Consider the following 14,076-nt stretch of genomic DNA (forward strand, 5'->3'; position numbering starts at 1 on the left):
ATATTTTGCCTCAGTAGTAAGAAAAGTGGCCAAATTGCACAACAAATAAATGATTAAATTATTTAAAAAATATTTTTTCTTTTCTAATCCAGAAAATAACACGCCAGTGAGCTGTGAAGAACCAGTAGCTTGCATTTGGCTGGCGCGAGTGCGGTGTGATTTGGTTGTCACAGGGAACAACTGATGTCTCCTCAGATGATTGAGCCCAGAATTCTGGTGTGGTCCAGCCATCCCAGGTGCTTTCCTGGGACTCAGTAGCCCAAGCTTGTACACATATGCTCACAGCAGCACTATTGGCAAACCGCCACTCGGGGATTTGTCCGTGCACTGATGAATGGATCAAGGAAAATGACACACAACGGAGTAACAGGCAGCCCGGAGAAGTTAGAAAACAGGAGGAAGAACATATTCCATCTAGGAAAGTCACAACATAATCACATGAGAGGACCAAGGCGCTGGACGAGGAAGGGGACACCAAGCACCTCAATGTGGCGGCTCAGCAATGCTCGGTTGCCACCACTTCTGAATCTACCTGTGAGTCTCATTCATTTGGAGACCTCTGATGCAGCAACTGAGCTGTGATGCTCCCCCGGAAGAATATGCTCACAAGAGGAAGAAAGATGACAGATATCTAGAAAATTCCGGGGGCAGGCCTACTAGGTAGTAAAATACATTTCAAAATGACTAAACTTAGAAACTTTGGGCCCCAAATGTAGAAATCAGAATTTACCAAGTACAAAGACTGATATTTACAAATGTTAAGGGGAAAGATTGGACTGATCGACTGCATAGGGTGAGCTCGTGGGAAGCAACATGTGCTGAAAACAGGGAACACGTGGGTTTGAGGCAAAAGTGACAAACTCAAAGAGCAGACTCAACAAAATACAAGTAAATATTTATCAAAACGGAGTATGGAAAAATGTGACTCCAAAGACAGAAATGAACAGAAAATCATTGCTACATTCAAAAATTTAGAACGAAAATTCTGCTTAAGAAAATTGAAAATGTGTGCAAAATGGAGCTATGAGAAACTCTCTGTATTATATACATTAACTTGTCATGTTTACTTGAATTGTCAAAATCTATTACAATTTTTCTATTTTGTTAATGGCATGATTCAAAAATATGCTCTTTTTGATTCCATTTGACTGGCGATATGGAACATTGGGTGTTATTTCTACTATTTTCTTTTAATAATTAATATCTTCACTTATTAAATATATTTATTTAAAAAAACAAAATTGGAGTCAAAAAATGGAGAAAGCTTTAGTATATATAATGACAATAGTTAATATCTTATGTGACTCAAACATGTCCTCCAGTTCTGACTGGAGCTTCAGTCTCTGGTCATGTGCCAGCCATATTTGAAGTGGGCCTGCCATGGCAACTATGGTGAAGTTGGAGGTGAGGAGAGGACTCCACGATGGTATTGGACTCTGTGGGAAGAAGACCCTGAGACCTGCACTCACCGAGTGTTCGCCGCTGTCTGCCAGGCCGAGATGCAGCAGAAAGGCCTGCTGCCCACCAGACAGTGAGGAGAGGCTCACACTGCTCTCTTGAGCTTCTCTCAGCTTCCAAAACCATAAGCCAAAGAAACTATTCTTTCTAAATTGCTTGGTCTCATAGTTTGTTGTACCAACAGAAAACAGAATAAGACAATATCCAAAATGCATAAAGAGCATTTTAAACCAATAGTAACATAATGATATCAATACAAAAAGATAAAACAAATTCATGAACAGAAAACTATTACAAGAACAATGTTGAGGTTTAAAGTGAAACATCACACTATACAGGGTTATAGGTCTGGTTCTTGGTGGTGCCTTGGGAGGTCATGAAATCTTTTGAATGCAAGGCACAGCTGATAGGTCTAGGCTTCCAGAAGTAGGCTCTAAAGATTAGACCTGCCACCATTTCCAGCCCGGGGTCTCTGCTTCCTGATCCTTCAGATTTGAACAAGCCATAACCCCAGCTGCTGCCGCCATGTACATAGCTGGCCAGATGTCACGCCCCGCTTTCATAAGGGACAGGTGTCCCCTGCATTGCACTGAGCCCGATAAAACTATCCAAAACTAATACAGGAAGAAACTTACCAATAACTCTCTTAGTGGTTAAAAATATAAACTATGATGGTTGATATCAAATTAAAATGCATCAAAAGTTATAAAACTCTGGGAGAATTCAGGAAAATGGGCACTTGTCACCCCAATTTGGTAGAACTTTTCTAGGTGGGGCCTTGGCAACAGGTATTAAAGTCTGTTTGTTCCTGGGTGTCAATATAGAGATTTCATATTTGAAAATTTGTCTGAAGAAAATGAAGTATACAGGCGAAAGTTGTGTGGGTGTTTGTGATTTGAACAAATACAGATTGAAGAAATGTAATTCTGTGGTCACAGAACGGGATAGCATCCCGTAGCCATTGAACAGTGGTACTGCAGTGCATTTCCCAAAGCAGGGCATGGTAGCACAGGCCTGTAGAAGCAGAGGCAATCTGGAAGCAGAGGATGGTGATCTCTGTGAGTTCCAAGCCAGCCTGGTGTTCGCAGCAAGGCTATAAGTGAGACCCTGGAAAGAAAGAAAAGAAAGAGAGAGAGAGAGAGAGAGAGAGAGAGAGAGAGAGAGAGAGAGAGAAGGGAGGGAGGGAGGGAGGGAGGGAGGAAGGAAGGAAGGAAGGAAGGAAAGAAAAGAGAGAGGGGGAAATAGTTTTTATTTATTCAGAGGAAAATGATATAGGAATAAAAAGTGATGTGCATGCTACCAAATTTGTAAAGATCATACTTCGCAACATGAAACAAAACAAAACAAAAAAACAAAAACAAAAACAAAAAAAGCTCTGTTTTCCTTTGGGCATCTGGGATTTTAAGAACTCCCTCCTGGCCTCACCTGACCTCCACCCCCGTGCCCCCCACCCCCAGCTTCCTCTGGTCCTTGTGTTTCCTGACAAGTCTTTGTTTTTGTTTTGTTCTAAGAAAGGGTCTAATTTTATAATCCCACTGGCTTTAAATTTCTGACTATTCTTTAATAAATAAAACATGCTTTGGAAGCCAGAAGGGTGCTTTCAACTTACAAACAAAAGATGTATGCATCTCCATTGCACATTCAACCAATTAGTATGTTCTATGACAGAAGGAAGAGAACATTGAAATGAGAGAGACTATATTTCAGAAGGTGAAGATGACTCCTGAGTGAGAGAGAGAGAGAGAGAGAGAGAGAGAGAGAGAGAGAGAGAGAGGTGTGAGCATCTTTTCTGTCCTGTGATAAACAGAAGTCTAAGCTAACAGCAACAAGCTATAACACCAACCAGCCTGATCAAAGGAGAGTTTACGCCCAGCCCAGCCCAGCCCAGCCCAGCCCAGCCCAGCCCAGCCCAGCCCAGCCCAGCCGCCCCCGGCCCCAGGCCACCAAAGCAGCCAGTGCAGAAGAAGCCTGAGACCAGGAGCTGCCCCATGGGAGCTTTCTGAATCCTGGGGCACAGGACAGCCACGTGGGCTGACTCAGTAGTCTCAGACCATGTCCCTGATGCACATGGGATACAGTGACAGAGAAGTCCCCACCATACAATGAACATTAGTGCATCCTATGCCTGGGGCAGTCTAGTGCCAGGCTGCAGACAGCCATTCTGCCAAGATAAATACCTTTGGCCGCCAGCATCCAAGGCCAGGAAGAGAAGTTGGGATGCTAGTTACTGAGTGTCTCAGAGTGTAGTCCGTCCCTTCCACACACTCAAGCCCGCTCTCCAGTGTGTGCAGAAGGCTCAGCTTAAGTTCTGGGGCAGGCTGGAGAAAGGATGGACACTCTGAGCCATCCCCCGAGGTTACGGCCCTCACTACCTAGGCTTTCTCTAGGCGTCAGGATGGGTTGGGGACTGAAGGCCTATCTGCCAATGTCTGTGTCTCCAGAGATCACAACGTCACAAGCACATCGGACAGCTGGGTCGTCTGGCTTTGCTGGCCAGCCTTCCCTTTCACACTTGGTGGTCTCTACTCAAGCTGTGTGTTCTCATTTTCTGTAATAACCAGGCATGAATAGATTGCAAGCGGCAACACTGTAAAGATTGGTTCAATATTCCTTGCCAGTGGGAAACAAAGTTGTTTTATTTTATTTTATTTTTTTATTTTAATGCATTTTGAGTTAAGAATAGCTTTGTACAGAGCATCCAGGTGGTTAAAACTCTAGTCTCTGGCACCAAGCACCTCACTCCTTTCCATCCATGGCAGAACCCTAGGGCTGATGGGGACAAGCCTGGCCTCCTTCAGTCTCAGGCCAGAGGCTGACACAATGGAGCTGTCAGAGCTGTCCTCCCTGCTGTGCCCAGCCAATTTGCTTGAATTTGAAGCAGAAACCTTTGCTCCCTGAATGTGTCCTCCGGCCTTCTCTGCTTGTCTGCGGCTGGGGCTTTGGGTAGAGCAGGGGCTGGGGGTGCCTGTTTAATTCCTCCTTGGATAGAGCAGCTGATTGGTGCCTGCCTGGCTTCTGGAGCAAATGAAGCATCGCGTCATTATTATTGCTTGCTTACTTAATTGAAAATTGACCAGATGTCAATTGTGATGAACAAACACTTTTTCTTCCGAGGCGAGGGATTAAGACACATTTCCTTTTCCACCTGGCACCAAACCCACGCTGTATTTCACACTGAAAGACCCTTTCTGATAAAGAAGAAAGAAGCAAAGAAAGGCGAGGGAACCATTTTGACTAAAAAGCCTGTAATAATGGAAGAAAACCGATTTTCAGAGGCATTGTCCTGGACATCTTTGTTGGCTTGAGCTGGGCAGCTTTGTTGGCTTACGGCGCCACCTAACGGGGATGAGGTAGATTACACAGCGTTGTTGCATCCTCCCGGGCTGCCTCCTGCGGGATGAGTGAGATACCAGCCTCAAGTTGTAGGATGCTAACCTGGTGCTGAAGGGTCACCCACTCTCAAAGGCAGACTCCTCCGCTAAATGGAATTTCTAATGCTTTACTTTTAAACATCCGCTGTGTGTGTGTGTGTGTGTGTGTGTGTGTGTGTGTGTAGGACAACTCGTGGATGTTAGAAGACGCCTTGTTAGAGTTGGTTCTCCCCTTCCCCCACTTGGGTCCCAGAGATCAGGTCACTTGACTTGAGGCAAGCATGGTCACCCTGTGAACCATCGTGACTGTCATGTATTTTTTTATTTGATTTTTTTTTAAAGGTAGGATCTTAGTAACCCAGGCTGACTTTGAAATCCTTGTATAGCTGAAACTGACCTTGAACTTCTGACCCTTCTGCCTCCAGGACTGGGACCACATAGGTGTGCTCCACCACACTCTTCTGTACAAGGTGCTGGGGTGGAACCCAGAGCTTCCGGTGTGTATTGTGCAAGCAGCCTGCCAGCTGAGACACACGCCTTCCTTGTGTGTTGCTGAGAGGGAGGAGGAAGAGAGAATCTGAAAGGGGGTTGGGTGTCAAGAATTACTGATGTAGCAGTAAGAAGCGCTAAAATGCTTCCTCTACTTTATCCCACCATTTGGGACACTCCTGGGCCGGCAAGCGTGCTTCTGGATGCTTTGGAAAGCCACAGCAGGGAAGGTGGGGTCTCCTTAAAGCTGGAGAGATGATGTGGAACTGTGGGGACCGTGGTGGAACAGACAACACATCTTCTTTCAGGGTGTCGTCCTTCAGCTGCCAATTGCCAGCAAATGTGGTCTCATCGTCCTGTTTGCCAAAGCCAAGGGTGTGTATAAGACCCAGGAGCGAGAGGGTGTGGCCTTTGGAGATCTCTGCCGTGGGCTGTCAGTTTGGGAGAGCAGCATGGTATCCCAGTCACCAAGTAGTAGAGGTACTGGGGACTGGAGGAAGCAAAGCAGCAGGAGCCCTGTGACTGGGCACTCAACATGGAAGCCAGGGAGATGGCAAGCTCTCAAATTAGCAAGGGACATCTGAGAGATTTAGACTTCCTGCAAAGGGTAGTCCAATTCTAGAACGATTCTCCAGGATCTAGAAGATGTAGGTCTGTGCACAGCTCACTGTGACTCAGCTACCAATGTCAGTGGTAGGACTGTACCACTAGTGTGTTTGTTCAAGACGGTGCCTCCAAGGTCCTGCTGGCTGCAGATATCCCTGCCTCCAGGTCCTCAGAATCTAGCTTCAAGACTGTGTCCTCTACCAGCAAATCATCTTTCCAGGACAGGTGTTCTTTCTTGTCAAGAGAAGGGAATGTTGTCAAGATTACCCAGAGCTCTGAGAGCAGCTGGAACAACACTTTAAAAAGGGGTTCATGACAACACCTGGGTTAGATATGCAGGCCACTCAAGTGCCAGGAATGGCTTTCCTGCCCTGGACTCCCTTTGCAAACTCTATATATTTTGTAAACTCTGTACACTTTATAAAGTTTGTAAACCTCAACTCAGAAAATGGTCCTGGCTGAGACTGAGGCTCTCCAGCAGCCAGGCCCCTCCCCCAGAACCCCACTAACTGTCATAACTGTCAGAAGGGTCATCTCCAGCATGTCAACAGGCCCCACCCACGTTATGCTAATTCTAGGTGAAAAGCCTGAATAAAAGCCACCAATTCCTGAATAGGAAAATCCACCAAACCCTGAACTTCCCACAGAAACTCACCTATCCCTGGACATCAAAACCCACCAATCCCTGAACAGGTAAACTCACCAATCCCTGAGCTCCCTCAGGCTCAGAAATTGAGATGCCAGCCATCCTCACTCTGGAAATCTTACTCTAGAAAGGTCCATGCCCTAAGAACACCTATACAAGCACTGGACTTTGTCCAATTAGCAAGTGCTCTCTGCACTCTCCTGAAACCATAGGCACTAATATTCCAGGATGCATTCTTCCATACTGTGGACACACCAATGAATGCCTTTCATGAGCTCTGCTGTCATGTTCTTCTCTCATTGGAAGAAGACAAGAAGCAATGAAGACAAGAAAGGAAGAGAAGGAGTAGGCTTGAGGCTCCTGAGCTCAGCTGGGGACATCCTTCCCTGGAGCTGGGAAGCCTCCAATGAGGAAGGAGACTTCCTCTCAAAGATGTGTGGTTCCTGGGCCCCCGTGTCTCCAGAAACCCTTCCCTTGGGACACTGTCACACCTCAGAGCTGGATGGTTCCTGAGTTCCAAGGCCCTGAACACCTTCTCATCCAAGCACAAAGGCCAACAACCAGGGCCACTGGCCCTACAAGATCCAGATATCATCTGGTAAAGTCTGAGAACCAACTCCCAGAGATGGGTCATGCAGAAGTTAATCCTGAAGCTCCATCTTCCTCAACACTGGCAGATAAAAGCCACCCAGGAGCCTCCACAGGAGCGCCTGTCTCATCAATGGGTCCAGCCATATTCCAGATTTGGAAGGACCTTTGCAAGGATCTGACAAACATTGCAGGAAGATCTCTGAGAGATCTGTACAGGATCCCAGAGGGTTCCCTGGGCAAAGATCTAGAGGCTGTCTCCGAGACACGGGTGGACAGTTGCTATGTCAGACAGCCAAGAAGTGACTCACCAAGTCCCCAGCTAGTCTCCCCAGGAAAACAGCAGCTAGAGGGTATACTGAAAACCACTCAAGCAGCAAGTGGAGCCATTACAATGCCATTAAGGTGCCTGTGGGCACTTGTCAAGGAATTGCTGTGGACCACACAGTGGTCCTGCCTGAAAACTCAGAGACAAGTTCTGAAAACCCAGAGACAAATATGGAAGCTCAGAAGCAGTGATCCTTGAATGATGGGGCCACCTGCAAGAATATTTCCCAATGGGCCTTCATTCCTACAAGAAGATGCCTTTTGGGTGAGGCAAAAAGATGGAGCTTGCTTCTCAGAGACCTCAAAATCCTACATCTTTCCAACACAAACAGGTCTGTAGCTTTGCCATTTCCCACAGCCTCTGACTCCCTCTCCGACCTGCTGGGATTCTAGAGATGATTTCCTGGGAGAGCTTTTTCAGAAAAGTTCAGAAGAGGAAGTGAGGACAAAAATGGCTTCTAGTATATGCAGACTGCTCCCTCTACCCGCCAGCTCAAATTCCTGAGAGGGAGTCCATCTAATGACAACAATTGGCCATCTGAGGCACCCAAAGTGTTTAGAAGGACAATGTGACTTCCCTATGCACCACACACTGCATTGTGGGCAGAGACTGGCCCAGTGATAAGGCTCTTGGATCTTGGACAGGCAACCCAGAGCCAGGTTCAAACCTAGTCAAGGATAGGTATGAGCCCCAGGAGAGTAAGGGTGTGGCCTTTGGAGATCTCTACCACGGGCTGTCAGTTTGGGAGATCAGTGTGGCACCCCAGTTACCAAGTACTAGAGGTATGGGGACTGGAGGAGGCAGAGGAGGAGCAGGAGCCCTGTGACTAGGCACTCAACATGGAAGCCAGGGAGATGGCAAGCTCTCAAACTTAACAAGGGGCAGCTGAGCGATTTAGAATCACTGCAGACCAGCAAAAGATATTCCCCTTCCACGACTATTTTCCAGGATCCAGAAGACTTATGCCTGAACACATCTCACTGTGACTCGGCTACCGATGTCAGTGGTAGGACTGTACCACTGGCATGTTCTTTCAAGACGGTGCCTCCAAGGTCCTGCTGGCTGCAGATATCCCTGCCTCCAGGTCCTCAGGATCTAGCTTCAAGACTGTGTTCTCTACCAGAAAATTATCTTTCCAAGACAGGTGTTCTTTCTTGTCAAGAGCAGGGAATGTTGACAAGACTCCCAGACCCCAGGAGCCTTTGACTTTCCATTTCCACACATTGGACTGTCCATGTCCCAGGCAGGACATATTTTCCTGACAGAGATGAGACCTGCCCAAGCCTACAGGTCCCAGTACTCATGAAAGCTTCTCTTCCCTACTTGCAAAAACAAAAAAGATGTTCGAGGACAGCATAAAAAAATTATATCAATTTTGACTTCCAAAAGCAAAATCCAGAAAAACACCCTGCAAAATGTGAAGTCCTTGTCAACCCCCTACTCCGAGGCTCAGTCGTGAGTAGAGTGTTCATGCCCGGACAGGTAGCTGAACCACAAGGGGAAGCTGGGGTTTGGTCAGGCCAATAGTACTGACCTCAAAAAAAATCTGTATAAGGAATCACTCCAGGCTCAGGTGAGTAGGAAGGTCTGCCACCTCAGGAGTCTCATGGCAGAAACACAGAAAGCACAAGGAATTATTTGCTGTGTTCACCAACCCAAAGCCTAGGCACACAGCTCACCTTCCACAGAAGTATAAACGCACAATCAAGCAGGCCCATCTATCTAGAGAGGCTGTCTCCTGAGCTAAGCCCTATCAGCATGGGCCAGCCACCACAGGTCCCAGGAACCCCTGTCCACTGTCCCAGGCCCTGTCTCTTGGAAAAGCAAATGCATTTTCACACCTACCCTGAGAGGAAATTTCCCCATTAAAAAATATATTTTCCTCAAAACAAAACAAACAGAAACAAAACAAATTTTTAAAAAGTGATCTCTGAGTATGTATGTTTTCTCTTGAGGCCATGTCTGCGTTGCTATGCCACAGGAAAACATCTCTATCTGCTTCTGGAGGAATCAAGGCTCCACCCAGAGGGGATAGTGACCTTTGAAGTCTCACCGTCTCCAGTTCCAGCACTGTAGTTAGCGTTCATCACAGTGTAATTATGAACATAAAGAGGAAAACTTTAGGATGAGGGCTGCGAGTCATCCCTATAAGACTCCACTCCAGGGGCTACTTCACTAGTCTGACCTTTGGGTAAGTTGTGTGGATGGGTACACAGAGCCACCAGTGAGCGCAGTACCTTTGCAAGTCACAAAGTAGGCAGAGGGAGGATAGTGGTCCTGTGCAAGCCTTGAGTTGAAAGCAGGAGAAACATTACCTTTGGTTATCCTGCTTCGGAAGACAGGACTCTTATCTTACCCTACTCACCCCAGTGGAGGTGGCCAACAATCTCAGTCCTCCAGGCCATTCCAGCTCAGCTTGGATGACAAAGCAGTGGACCCTGTCCAATGTCTACCTTCAACTCCAGAGTGGCGGCCATCATGGGACTAACTGCTCTACATGAGGGCTGTGGATGGTTTCATGACCCCTGGTCCTTTGCCATTCCTTCTGGTCCAGTATCTACAATGCCCATCTGATTGTGGGCATGAACTAGCCTTCGGAGGGAGGAAGATAGTAAAAGGATTAGAGCCAAGGCAGGAGGCCATACAGCATGAGGATGCCCTGAAAATCTCCATGCTTGTGAAGCCCCTGCCCTCCCAATATAGACCGCTGACATGGGGTCTGAGGCGCTCAGCTTGACCTCATCCCAGGCTCTCCACCAGCAGCTGGAAGAGCCTTTTAGCCTCAAATGACTTGAAATAAATGGAAAGTTATTTGCTTAACAGCATTTCTAATAATCTGCATGTTGTCACCTAGAGACTCGATGATGGAAAAGCCAGAGGTAGGAACTCTGAATGTCACTCACAGTATGACACATGTGGTCTTTGGACACATGCACTGTGGCAACAGCAATCCCAAGGGAAAGGAGGACACCTGACAAGGGTTGAGAGGATACACTGTGGCCTCACAGCGAGTCATGCTAGGCCTCCAGTCTTTGTCCTCCCACAAGGTTAGCAAAACCCTCATCTCACAGGACTGGTTTACACGGTGGAAGGGACCTGTCCAATGTGCAGGTGTCTTTTGAATCTCTGGGCAAGCCAAAGAGGGTTCCTTGCTCCTCCCTCTGCTTCCTGCCCAGGTTTCCTTGTCCCAGTCTCTGTAAACAAGCGTGGGTAACTGAAGAGAGTAGCAATCTCCCGTGTGCCCCGCACTGCTCCTCACAGAGGGCGGCCAGTGGGCAGCTCCGGCAGCACTCTTTATTCCCTGGTAGAAAACTCTGACCCAGGAGGCGCCGCCGAGGAAGAGGACTTAGCCACAGGCACGGTTCCAGCACACTCCCCAAGGCTCCACGGGTGAGACTCAGTAGATCCTTAGAGGTGGCTATGGGACCCACAGTCCCTTTCTGAGCTGGCCCGGTCTCCTGGCAGCAGCCTTACAGTGGTCCCAGAAGCCAGAGTGTTGAGCCCTTTTCCCCACATAGACTTCTCTTTGGCCACAAGGCAGAGGAACAGAAACTGTATCTTTCCATTTGAAATAGCCACAATCAATATGCCAAGTCAATGATTTTAGGAGACTGAAGAACTATGGTAAAGACCACCGACTCCTGGTAACAAGGGGAGCTGGCCATCTTGAGTGGCTTTCTAGGAGCGTGGGGAAAAGGAAACGGAGGTAGAGCGCAGGAACGCCTGGATTAAAGGCGCAAGCCTATGAGTCCGGAGAGCTGCTAATGAACACGGAGTTCCGGTGAGGCCAGAACTATCCAGAGAGATCCCCAAAGATGTGAACAGGATCCTTCAGGTATTGAGTAGAGTGCTGGTGGGCACACATGTCCGGAGCTAGCAGTACAGAGAAAGGCTCACCCGAGGGACCGGCACCTACCTGCATCTCGCAGAACTTAATAGTCTGAGTTTCTGTTGAGGGTAGTGAAGCTCTTAGGTGAATGGACCCTGGAGGCGGCTGTAGAACAAAGGCAGCTGAGACCATTGAGCTGTACACTTCAAACGGTTAAGATGGGCCAGGCACAATGGTGCGCACCTGCAGTCTGAGCATCCAGGATGCTGAAGGGGGTGGAGCTCATGTTCAAGGCCAACCTGAGCTCCGTCCTGAGATTCTCTCCACAAACAAAAATAGAACAAGCGTTAAAATAGTGCATTTTATGTTGTATTTATTACAAAACAGTTCCTGCAATTAGAGATAACTGGCTGGTTGAGTAACAGCAGCAGAACAGCGTGTCGCTGTAGTTACTATCTGTTTTATTAACACTTCCCTGGCAGATGTGAACAAATGTCTACTCACTGTAATGGAACATCAGTGATGGACTGAAGCAAGGACCGCACCCAATCCAGCTTGGTGAATGGACGAGTTTACTGGGCTTCCTTGAAGGAACACAGTGAAGGGCTACTTAACAGGAGCATGGGTGAACCCCACACAGCTGCATCCACAAAGCCCCACCCCATAGTGATTAATAATCTCTGAAGGCTTCATCACAGAGAGTACCCCGACCTTGTTAACCATCACTTCCTGTACACTCTAACGTCTGCCAAGGTCACTTGCTTGCTGGCTGGTTGGATCAAGAGAAAACGACTGGAATCCCAGGTGAGGGTCTGGAGCCCTGCCCCCCCAACCCCATTCTCCTGAGGCATACACCATCACCCATGTATTGGCTATTTTGTTGCCATGGTTACCAGGTCATGGTTATCTCTGCTTCAAGATGTTAATGGGAGTATTCTCGCTATTCCCACAGGGAAAAGCCTACTATAATGTTATTGCTAGCTTACATTTAAAAACATAAAACAGTAGCATAGTGGCTGAGGGGACAGAGCAGTGAATGAATTGAAGTGAATGAGCAGTGGCCTAATAGGATGCTGAAGGATACGCTGAACGAAAAATTGAGTCCAGTTAAATTTAGCAACGTGTAATTGATCAAGAACACGGTTCTCAGCAGGCCAGGGTGGCACACAGCTTTGATGTTGCAGCAGTCAGGAGCCAAAGGTAAATGGATCTCTGTGAGTTTGAGGTCAACCTGATCTACATAGCAAGTTCCAAGGCAGCCCACACATGGTAAGACCCTGACTAAAAAAAAAAAAAAAAAAAAAAAAAAAAACCCAAGAATAAATAAACAATAATAATAATAAAAAAAAACATGGTGAGGTTACCAGGGTAGGTGGAATTAGGTAGCAGCAAATTGCTGCTATTAAAATTGCTCAGCTTTATGAATTTATTGTTATTCAATAAGTCCTGACATTGAAGAAACAACAAACATTTCTATCTAGGTTTGTGGCACAGCACACTCAAGACATCACACTAAGATAACTTACAAAATTTGCTTTGGGTCAAACTTCATTACCCAAGTTTAGGCTAAGATATGTCATGTTTATAAAATATGAAAATGAGTTAGCGCTATTATGTCTATAAAGGAGCTAAAGCAAAAAGATAAAAATTAACCTAATCTTAATAATCCAAAAGAAGACAGAAAGAAAAATGGGAGCAAAGAAGAGAGGAAATAGATACGAAGTCCAAAGAGAGGCATAACCACAGCTCTCATCTTAAAGGAACTTCAAATTGGTCTATTGTGGAGCTGTGGTCCAGGAACTTAGGCTTAATTTACACCAAATGCCATATTCCAACATAGAAGCAGTTTCACAGAGTTGGTATAGTTTTATAGAACAAAGGAAGGCATACATCAAGGCAAATTTAAAACAGCAGAGAGGCGGGTACAAGATGGGGGTCCAGGATGCTATCTGACTACATTCTTAGCTCTTGGATTGATGGACACTGGTATTCTGCAAAGTTAATCGCTTCTAAGATGTTAATATTTATTATGACCAGGTATTAGTTCCGTTACAGAGTGGGGCAAGAAATGGCTGTTCCAGAAGGCTACAATGAGCCCAAGATAAAGTAATTGGCCTCTGAACCTGCAAAATTGGCCTCTGAACCTGCAAAAGTCCATATTTCCCACAATTCCGATGAGTGCATCAATCTCTGCAGACCCAGACTCCTTCCAGGTTTTGTTCACAACCAGACACAGCTTCCTTCCTTTCAGGAATCTTCATTCACACAAATAAATGTAAATATCCACCAAAGTACCTCTAAGCTTGTGGGTTGAAGATTTGCTGTCCAGTGTCGCGCTCTGAGGAAGCGGATGGTTCCAGCGGGTTCTAACCTACTTAATCCAGTAGCTACGGCTGAATGGGTGATTGGGAAGAAGCAGGTCACCGGAGCTGTGATTTTCAAGGATCATATCTGGATTAGGAGGGCACCTGCAGCAGGATTCCAGGTCCCCATGTCCCCCCAACTATTGGACAGAAGCATATAGGAGCAGAGACAGTGTGGCCAAGGGAAAGCACACACCAAGTCAGGTATCAAGCTGGAACAAAGAGGCAAAGTCTAGAAGCTCAAAGCTCCCACTGTACAAGGAGTTGGGGTTTTCTCTGTCCACAGTACAGGCTTTTTGTCTTGCCTGCATAATGGTGGGCTCTGTGTGTGTGTGTGTGTGTGTGTGTGTGTGTGTGCGGTGTACGCTATGTGCTGTGTCTGTGCCGTGTAGCTCTAC

The 14,076-nt window shown here is 46.8% G+C and overlaps 2 long non-coding RNA genes across 3 annotated transcripts; one reads left to right on the plus strand and one right to left on the minus strand.

The window, feature by feature from the left end:
• Positions 1-1,668: 1,668 nt before the first annotated feature.
• On the minus strand, positions 1,669-4,062 carry Gm41597. 2 transcript variants are annotated; one of them, XR_876869.1, is made up of 2 exons: positions 3,636-4,062; positions 1,669-2,565 (listed from the first exon to the last, which is right to left on the minus strand). It is a non-coding gene; the product is annotated as a predicted gene, 41597 (long non-coding RNA). The 2 variants fall into 2 exon arrangements; XR_003952241.1 differs by lacking the exon at positions 3,636-4,062 and adding an exon at positions 3,068-3,191.
• Positions 4,063-6,494: 2,432 nt separating this feature from the next.
• Positions 6,495-13,603, plus strand: AY702103 (cDNA sequence AY702103). The gene is made up of 2 exons (NR_131975.1): positions 6,495-12,119; positions 13,353-13,603. It is a non-coding gene; the product is annotated as a cDNA sequence AY702103 (long non-coding RNA).
• Positions 13,604-14,076: the final 473 nt, after the last annotated feature.

The sequence above is a fragment of the Mus musculus genome, chromosome 17, assembly GCF_000001635.26.
Source record: "Mus musculus strain C57BL/6J chromosome 17, GRCm38.p6 C57BL/6J".
Lineage (NCBI taxonomy): Eukaryota > Metazoa > Chordata > Mammalia > Rodentia > Muridae > Mus > Mus musculus.